The following is a 10,885-nucleotide window of genomic DNA, read 5'->3' on the forward strand; positions in this document are numbered from 1 at the left end:
CTGGTGTTACTTAAACGTTCACCTTTGTTTCCTCCTTTGGGAGATCACGTTTGGTAAATCTCTATGATTGAAAAGTTTAATACATATGGACCAGAGTTTCATTATTCGAATTTGGAACCTTAAGCGATAGTTGCTCTGAAGAGGGTGAGGGTATGCACATTCGAGAAGGCGAGGCGTAAAGTTGTAGCTCATCTTAGATCAGTTAGTCTCATGGAGTGGACGAAGATGGAGTGCGGGTTCGCTGTTGAGGTATACTTTTATAACGGTCTGTCAATCATCGCCACGAAACGTGCATTTTTTTTACCCATTTCAATATTGTGCTCCGTGGTCGTGTTCTTGTCCGGCAATTGATCGTTTCATGGGTAAACAACTTCAAGGGAACTAGTGGTGTGAAGAAGAAAAATTGGTCTTATTCGAACAGCAAGACCACCCCAAAACACTTACATGGTAAGGCTTTCTGTTTTGCAATTCCCTCAGTGCTCTGCCCTCAAACATGCAACTGCTGTTGCGTTTTCTGCTCTCTCTGTGAGGCGAATCGTTCATCCCTACAAGTTAGATGTGGGGCAGGAACTTAATCCACGCGATCTTGTTACTCGAGAAAATTCATGGTAGTGCTTCTTAGCTTGCCTCACCACCAAGGATGTTATAAAATAGAGGATCTGCCTATATGTATCTTCATCCTATTAAATTAATGAAGCCAAAAACCAACCGGGCATCGGCAAGTTTGATTGGCTACTCTCGCTTTTGTCATCGTCTGATTGGCTACTTTCGTTTCCGCCATGATTGTTGGCTTAAAACATTGCGATCTTATTGGGCGGAGTGGGCAGAATAGGGGTGGCAAAACTGTGACGTATGGCTTCAAGACTTTCTATCCAAGATCCTCTATTTTATAAGATCCTTGCTCACCACACTCTTGTTTACTTCAGTGATGAGGCTCACTTCCTATTTCAGGATCTGTATATAAGCTGAACATGCGCTATTGGAGCCTTGATATCCCCAGACAACTCGTCAGTGTCCCCCACATTTACAACTTGTAACTGTTTGATGTACATTATCGGGAGTTGGAATAATTGGTTCATGTTTTTTCGTAGGAAACGAACAAGCATTTTCAGTGACTTCTAACCGTTATATCCACATGATTTACGAGTTTTTCCCACCAACACTAGACGAAATGGATGTGGGAGATGTATAGTTTCAGCAGGACGGTAGCACGGTACACACAGTCACGGCCGGATTAAGTGAGGCTTAGAGGCGTTATAGCCCGAGGCCTCCAGGTTGTCATGGGGCCTCCACTCTGATCAAAATTTCAACTGGATATCTAAAAAGAATCATGAAGATACAATTATCATCATAAAATAAAATATGACCAAAAATATGAAACATATTCTCTTAATTTTCCTACTGTACTTTCACAGAAATGTATTATGGGAAATCAGCAGGGGCCTATGGAAGTTCAATGTTGCGTTCACAAAAGCAATGCATTCACTTCTGTTTTTAACAAACTGGATCCCGTTTCTACTTGGATTCCTAATATTTCTGCGGGTTCCATCCTAATATTGTCTTCCCATCTGCGCCTAGGAGTTCCTAATGGTCGTTTTCCAATTGGACTTCCAGTTAACACTTTGATAGCGTTTCTACTTTCTTCCATCCTAGCTACGTGAATTGCCCACCTAAGCCTCCTAGACTTGATGACCCTAACAATGTTGGGTAAGTTTTCGCCATTCCTTATTCCCGTTCAATTAATATATATCTACAGAGGAACTGGTGTGTTAAAAAAATGTTGTTTTCTCTTTCATTAACATCTATATGAAATCACAACCGTCATAGGTGGTCAATGTACGGATACAGGCATTGTCCGAGAACAGCAATGGTTCTCTGGTACAATCCATGGTCTGGGTGTAGAGCATCGACCTCGAGAGTGAGTGACTATTCTGGGAGACGGACTGGATGACATAGTGGTTAACGCATCGACGCGGTATATCGGAGGTCCCGGGGTCGAGTCTCTGTCCAGTTGGTCACTTTTTCACTCTTTGTGTATTATAGAATTTACGGGAATCATAGCATATACATAACCTCAAGTGCTAGATATTTCACACAAAAATTTACAGAAACTTCTCCTGAAAAGTTCCGTAATTTCACCAAAACGTTGGACATCTGTTTTCCACAGCCATTTGAAACTGCCTCACAGATTGAGTGGAAATCATTATGGTTTAAAACTAGATATATTTATGTGATTTCGTGTTCAGTTTAGAGCAACAAATCAGCATGAGAGTATTTTGCACAGTGATGATTTAATGTATTTATTTGCGGTACTCTTCAACAAGCTTTGAAGTTATTGGCGTGTTCATTTAACAAAGAAATATTTTTTATCGGTACTGCTTAAGAGCCCAATTACACTGATAGCCTTAAGACACATTCTTCCTCGTCAAGTTTGCCAACTTACCGGAGCAGCTACGATGTAAAAAGGTTGTGTAACTATTATCTGGCAAAAAAAAAAAAAAAAAAAAAAACACCTACATCGGAGAAGTTAAATGCGACGCAATATGAATTAATCGCTTAAATTCTTATAGACTTCAGTTGAGATTTTTCAACATCAAATTCAAGAAAGCACCTCAAGAAAACAATTTTACAGTGAATAGGCTTAGGCGAGTTCTTCCATAAATTATAAAGTGAAATAGAATCAACTCTTGTTCCTTGGCCGAAAATGCGGGCAAGATACCTTATCAAAAGCAAGAACTGAAATGTAGTTCAGTTACTATCAATTGGAAATTTCAATGTCCAAGATGCTTCTCGCAGCCAAAATGGATTACATTATGGCAAAATTCGAGCAAGATTGACATGTTTGACATCGCTAACGATCTAAACATCCATTTACCCAGATCGGCCCCTACTACTAACAACTTGGTTTTCTTTCTGGACAATGTAATACAATGAACAATGCGTTTACGCTCTTTCTTTTCCTATCATCTGCATTTTCACAAGACAGCAAACCAATATTCACATTCTTTAGACAACACTTTCTCTAATGTCTTCGATAACTGAAGTACAAGATTCAACTTTGCGAGCAGGAAAAGGGAAAAAATAATATTAATAAATAATCAATTATTGTGACTATTACTGATAGAGTTACAAGTAAGAATATTTTCAAGTGCACTTTTTCACAAGTATGTTAGGATTACTTTAAATGTTATTTCCTCCTGCAAATTCACACATAATTACTAAGACGAACCACCATATTTTTAACAAAGGATTACACAAAAACATCTATAGCACATACAGGACATATTTTCAAAACTACATTAAAAATCAAATCAAATAGAAACCTAACTTACTCTTTCTCATTAGAAGGGTCCACTGGATCAATAGCGTTATTTCAGGTTTTGGCAGGAGGAACAAAACTATTCACTGACATAAGAGTTTCACGTTTTTTCATTACAATATTAGTACACAATTTATTAAAAAGCGTCTATTTCTCAAACTAAGTGCTAAGTGAGGTGCAATTGCCCCTACCCTTCCCACATGATGCCTCTGCAGTGAATCTGCAAACATTGAAGGCTAAAGCGGTAGTCAAGGAAATGGGTAAATTTATCGTTTAATGGAATCTCGTGATTCTGTTCAGTGAAGAAAAACTCTACATGATATGTCGCAAAAGCAAGACGACTCCACATTTTCGGTTACAAAATTGCGGCAAAATACCTAGCCTTGCATTCAGGAATGTACAGTAGTTTGTATACAAAAACGTGTATGTATTCACGACACTTTTCCTTTGTAACAGTAATACAACTAGAGTTAAGTCTACATGTACAGAAATCAGAAGAAGGTTTTCAGAGAGAGAGAAGCAGGGAATCATTTGGGAAGGGCAAGGAGGATAATTACCCCTCTGGGTTTGAGAATCACATGCTCTTCAATAAATTGTATACTAAAATACTAATTCAAAAGGTAAAACTCTTATGTTGATGGACTAACTTACTCCTACCTGGCAAAGTCTGAAATGACGCTACTGAAAAAAAATACTTAAAGATTTAAACATAAATTAACAGGATTTAGTAAAAACCAAATGAAAACAATATATTCTTAAATATCTCATCATATTTAATTCTCAAATGATAATACATGAAATAAAAAAGAAATGATCAGTCTAGTCAATATTCCGTTTATAAACTGACAATGAGTTATTTCATGGAAGTCAAAAATTTGCTACGGATAATCCTTAGAAGTATCATGTTGCCGCATCTTCCCTCGCTTTCCGCGGAATGGATTCAATTTTTGGATTAATTCCAACAAAACACCTGAAATCAGAAACAAATATATTTCGAAGCTAGAGAAAAATAGGCAAAACCTATTTTTATTTCTTTCAAGTTGTAAATTGACTTATGTAACTCTGAGCGCAATATCATGCTTAATGGTGTATCTCTTATGTCTCTCATACCATTACATTTTCCTTTCCTGTACGATTTTTTTAAGACAAACTCTTCTCTGTTTCATAAACAATACTATGAATTATTCATATACATTTGCATTAACTATTCTATAAATTTACTTAAGTTTTGATTAACACTAACCATTCTCATTTTGCACTATTTCACATCCGTGAAGCTGGCATAAAAACTGTGGATTAAGGTATATAGAAGTCTCGAAAACAGGTTTGTATTTGTGGAAAACGATTAACAGTTTCGCACCATAAAAGGTAACAAGAAATAGTGTATTATCATCAGTATTACAGATTTCACCTAATAGTGGTATCAAACACAAGAAGTGTGTTTTTCAGTTACAAAGGAAAACCATATGTGTCTGGGATACATAGATATGGACAATATTCATAATCGTACTAAATGGGTGAGAGAACCGAATGAGTAAAACTGTGCATTTCACGAACGTCCAACGTGGTGAGATGGTTGCATGCCACATCTATAGTGTAACTGGTTCAGGATACTTAAGCTTTAAAAAAAAAAAAAAAAAAAAAAACCAGAGACTTACTTAGGTTGTTGCAGTGAAGAGGAAAAGTGGTGCGACGTTCCTGAACACAAAAGCAGCGAGGACGACCTCGCATTTTGGCCTCCAGAACTGTAGAGCGTTTAAGTGGATTGTTCTGTGGAATTGCAATCATCTATCTCCACGCTCACAGTGTATCAGGTTCTATTTACCGTAAGTGTTCGGCACATGATGTGAAAACTTAGGTCTTATGGCCAAGTAGCTACCCATAAGAAATTTTACTCCGACAAATGTTGTGAAGCCACTTTACTTGGTGTATGGAGCGACGTCACTGGATCACGCAACAAGAGAGAATCGTTATTAACTTGAACTAATCTTGTATACGTCAGCCATATAAGTAACTGCCGAAATTTTCGATAGGAACTCCCGTCTTCATTAAAACACCACCCACTTAACAAAATTATAAATATGCCCGGAAATAAAGCTGCGTGAAAATAAACCTGTTTTGTGCCATACAATCTTCAAACTTTAAAGTTTGTGCGCCAGATGACAGTTGATTATTTTAACTCGTTTGTTGTTCAAGTGGTCTTTGTCAAGATTCAAACTAGGTTGTTCATTCTTGTATAAAACTATTCATAAACATTCCTCTTAATGAACGAATTTGTTCTGTGTAGCACTTTAATATCATTGACCTGTGTTTGAACGCATGAAAATGTTGTGACAAGTCTGAAAGTACCTTATCATCCTCTTTATCGAATCTGGAATACTCTTTGACCTTAGTGGCTATAGGCTTTTTTTTTTGTCATATCTATGAAGAACTCTGTTAATACATGTACTTTATGAATAATTGTTTTCTGGAACTTCAACTATGAAGTGTATGGGTTGAATGGTACAATACAGGTTTATTTTCACATCACTTTAGTTCAATTTCGATGCAATAACTTACTAAACTGAACCTGCAACAACTTAATAAAATTTCAACCTACTGGTTAAAAAAATGTAATTGGTTAGTTTGTAGTCTTCATTTCTTTAGGGTGTCGGGGTGGCTCACGTTCACATCTAGTGCATGAGGTCCTTAGATCGATTCCAGCTCGCGGAAAGTGAGCTTTGTGTTAGACAAACACCGTGTGGGTGGGTTTTCTCGGGATTCTCCCGTTTTCTCCCACTTTCTTCATTCCACAATTTCTTTCATTTCTCCTCATTACCGTCTTCTTTGGTCTAGCCGGCATAACCATGAGATGTAATACTCAAAGATTTCATTTCATTTACTTTTATTTATTTGTTGACTTCTTTGTTCAAATATCAGCAAACGACTTCGTTTTAAAAAAACATTTTATTTCATAAAATTATAGGCAGAAGTATGGAGAAATTATTGCATACGTATTTTGCAGAAGGCACGCGTGCTGATTATTCGGCGAACCGGAAGCCCTGCCATATTTATTTATTTTAATCTTAAAAAATTGAAGTGAGATCTACTAATGTTAAGATATTGTTCTTGTAAAAGCGAATCATCTCACTACTGAATCAGGGTCAATTATATAAACGCACTAAGCAACGCTATACTGTAGATTCAAGATAGATGATAGTTAAAATTAACGGACTTTGATGTTTGCCTCATCTAATATTTCGGCACATATTAAGTCTATCTTCAGCGAAAAGTTGTTTATAATGAAACCCTTGAATAAGTGCAAAAAAAAGTAAACCATTAATATATGGTATGGATGTGTGGTGTTTGGTGAGCAAAATAATTATATATAAAAAAAGAATGTAAGAAAATATCGCTCAGCATTAGGAATGATTTCAACTTACAGCGTACAGACAGTAATGAAGACAAGCGGATCATAATGTAGCAATTAGTAAACCGAGGTTTTATGTTGACGCAGAGCAAATGGTAACAACTGCCAAGTAGCCACACCATACGATTGTGTCATAATAAGGAAAGAAAAAAAAAGTTATCAAAGATGTAGTTCAGTTCAGTATGAGCTGTAAATATTTTAAATAATGTATTCATTTTTATGGATAAATTGCCAATCTTTCCATATTATTTGAAATTTTCAGTCTTTCATGATTTTAAAAATTATTCCTTTATAAATACCTAAAGACAATCATATTTTTTAAAAAAATCTCGCATTTCATAGAAAAATATACTCAACTCATAGATAAATTATTTGTTAGAGTTGTATTCAAAATGAACACTACCATGCAATCATTTAAGCTTATATTAAGTTTAAGAATAAGGATTGAAGAGTAATATTTATTGATAAGTTGTGCCATGCAAAATTTATGAGATAACTATACATTGGAAAATTGAAAATAAGCATGAAACACTTTACGTTAAAGAGAGTTTCCAACTGTTGCTAAATAACAACGATAATTATAAAAAGCAATAATTATTGTATAAAGCAAATGAAGTTGGTGTGTCTTAGCCAGCAACTCAATATGCTGATTAATATGTCCGATAAATTTTGAATGTTCAGCAAAGCAGTGTATTAAATTGAAAACTTCTTACCAAAAAAAGTATGTTTACAGGGCTACTGTAAAATTTGTAACCTTAATTTCCCTAGCCTTACTCACCTTTTTTCCTTGCAATCAACTGTTAGAGAAAGGCACGAAAGCGAAGCCATATTCCGATCTCCACTATTTTCATTAACTGGTTAAAATGTATAACGAAGCATCCACAGAGAATTTCGAGTTAAGTGCGTGAGAGTAGGACCTGAAATATGAAAAATACGTAAATTTTCAACGAAAGACATAGTATTTTTTTAATTCACGCTAGATAGTTTAATGTAATATTTTCAGACGTGAAAATCTGCGTGCTGCTGGTACTATTTTCAGTGGATGCATGCTGACATGAGACATTAGGGTATAATGAGGAAATTAGTTCGGCGTATTCAAAGATGGCAACTCGGTGTTCGATTTCGATTTTGAGTGTTATAAGAATGTGTGTTGTGAAGAAATGAGTTATTATATGTTGTGGACCGGTACGTATTATTGAAATTGAGCAGAAAATATGACCAATGTAGAAAAACATTGAAAATAAAGAAATGTAGAAACAGTCATACGTATATTCAAATGTTGAAAGGTTATCAGAGGAATTCAAGTCCTCTACCACAAACCAGTTAGTTGTTTATAGTTTCCTAAATGCAGTGTCGACATTGTACAAATCGCAAATGTAAGTAATCGCGTGTTAAGATAATAACCAAATTTATCTAAGTGTTTTCAACGACATCCTTGTTTACGCGAATACCTACCATCGCTGACACGCCTGCTACCTACGCATGCACCCCTTGCCACCACTCGGGCTGCCCTGTCCTGACTCTATTACATGGCATTCGTCCGTTTAGTGGCCACCCAGCACAGGTTACTGCAGTTTTATAGCATATATCCGGACGCAGTATTTACACACAAACGGGGAGGTCCTCTTAAAGTGAATGCGCACCAAGAAACAATTTCTAAGGTAGTGACAGTGAATTTCTTGATAAATAATAAAATTTTAACGTTTATAGGCCTGACAATACTGGATCTACTCTACGGCACAAAGGCCCAATTTTTTCCTTGCACTTAAATTGACGGCACACATTACTACTTGCACTAGAACAGTTCCGAACGTACTTTTCCTTATGTGATGTTGCATAATATGCGACTTGAACGTCAGTGCGTTATTTGTACACTGAACATGCGATCAAACTTTGGATGCTAAAAACCGAGGTACTTCACCGGTTAAAACTTTACACAGAAGACGATCATGAAATACTAAAAGAAATTTGAACTCCAATCCGTAAAATATGAGCAATGAGAACCCTATAAATATACTTAAAATAATAGTAATAAATGTACTCACCTATAATGTAAATGAAGAAAACGTATAATCAACAGTTTCTAACGTTGGAATACACACAACACAAACAATCTCATTACTGGCGAGATTTTTTTTTTTTGTCTTAAATGCTTCAGTTGCGGAAACAACTTTCATTTGTCATAAAAGTATCTTACGACAGTGTCTGCAACCACTAAATATAAGGCTAAAAGTATTTAATAATTCTTCAATTTATTTTGCAATTAAACCAGAAGAAATAATGAAAAACATCTTTGAAAGTTATTTTCTTTCGTATAACTTAATACTCATTCTATTATTCGAAATATAACAACTTCAAACAACTCGAAAGAACTTTGGTCAAATGCTGGATACACTGTTCAAAATTTACGGAAATTTCACCTGAAATGTAAATTCTGGTAAAAGACCTGTAAACTTTACGGTGAATTTTCTGCGAAACCACCTGAATTTTTAAGAGTGTATATATATATATAACATATATCGTTTCACATAGTAGCGTAAATAATTTTAGATGTGAAAGGAGAAAATTTTATTAAAAATAATTGTAACACATACAACACAAAAAATGTATACTACAATTTCTGGTGGAACCTCATGTGGCTTGGATCCTAATTGAAGTTGTGGGTTTTCGTCTCATATAGCCTCTTTGCTGAAAGAGACACTAAACTCAAATGCAACCAAACAAGTAAATTACACAAATCATGGTTGTCATTTAATTATATTTTAACGAATATTTTGCATCTCTTAGTAGCCCCGCATTATTTTTTATACGTTCAAAATATCCTGGTAGTCCACATTTGAATGTGCGAAAATCTTCTATATATAATAATATAGGATATTTCTTTTAACGCTTGAGCCACTTGTATATACAATTCAAATAAGTGCAAAGAGAGCGTTTGTTGTTCTTTATTAGTTTCATTAAGTGCAATTTCACTTTTTGAAATTATTAAATTATCTCTGCTCTTGAGCACTTCTCCTTATACAAGCCACTTGCCCTTCTAGTTTGCTGAATATGTGCTCAGCAGATTTTCATGTTACTGCTCTAATGAATTACACATGAATGTAACATTTTATTCCCAAGGATACGTGGGTTCGATCCGCAGAATCCCAGTGGGAAATCATGTGGTTCATGTTGGATATTAGAGAAGGTGAAAGGTTTATCAGGAAAAGTTGAAATGATTTTGTAGTAATCAGAAGAAGAGGAAAATTAATTTGTTCGAAACGATAATATAGTAAGAGGTGCGTTAGCAACAGAGTAATAACGAATGTGTAAGGGCCTAGTATGGTACCTTATAGTCTGTAAGTGGTCATTTTTATGACAGTTACTTGTTTTATAATATTAAGGTCAATTTTATTCATACATAATATTAATAATGAATATATAATTAATTAATTAGTTTATTTTTTTAAATCCAAGCCTGGATGATCATATTATACTTATCTATCTATCTATCTATCTATCTATCTATCTATCTATCTATCTATCTATCTATCTATCTATCTATCTATCTATCTATCTATATCTATATATCTATATATCTATCTATCTATCTATCTATCTATCTATCTATCTATATATATATCTATATATATATATATATATATATATATATATATATCGATTAATTAAATAAATCTAATTTTGTCAAATGTAAAGGTTTGGAAAGGAGGGTGGAAGTACATTTGAAGCTTCTGTATTTAATAATTTTCTATTTGTCTTCTTTCAAAACAAAAACAGGAAAAAGAAAGAAAGAAAGAGAAACAGAAAAAAGAAAAATACATTGTTTCGATCAGTTACTAAAAAATCTTGAATATGAACAGGAATAAAACCAAGGATAAGAATGTCGAAGATAGTACTTTGGATTAATGAAAGAGTCGAAAAATGAACTCATAAGATATTTCGTGTTGAGTAATATAGCCTACTACTCGGAGCAAACATGCAGGCAATACGAAACGTAATGAAACATAAGTGAAAACTCTCGAAATGTAAGCGTGAAGAAGAATAGAAAATATTATCCGAATGGGAAAAAGAGGTCAATTAAGGAGTGTTGACGAAAGTTAAGGTGAAAAAACTACTACTGAAGATAGCTAAAAAAGTAGTAAGTACATTTGGTAGAA

The 10,885-nt window shown here is 34.7% G+C and overlaps 1 long non-coding RNA gene across 1 annotated transcript; it reads right to left on the reverse strand.

The window, feature by feature from the left end:
* Nucleotides 1–4,122: 4,122 nt before the first annotated feature.
* LOC145694258 (uncharacterized) lies at nucleotides 4,123–8,924 on the reverse strand. The gene is made up of 3 exons (XR_014132985.1): nucleotides 8,774–8,924; nucleotides 7,507–7,645; nucleotides 4,123–4,289 (listed from the first exon to the last, which is right to left on the reverse strand). It is a non-coding gene; the product is annotated as an uncharacterized LOC145694258 (long non-coding RNA).
* Between the last annotated feature and the right edge of the window lie 1,961 nt (nucleotides 8,925–10,885).

The sequence above is a fragment of the Thermobia domestica genome, chromosome 9 (assembly GCF_964235325.1).
Source record: "Thermobia domestica chromosome 9, izTheDome1.hap1.1, whole genome shotgun sequence".
Taxonomy (NCBI): Eukaryota; Metazoa; Arthropoda; class Insecta; order Zygentoma; family Lepismatidae; genus Thermobia; species Thermobia domestica.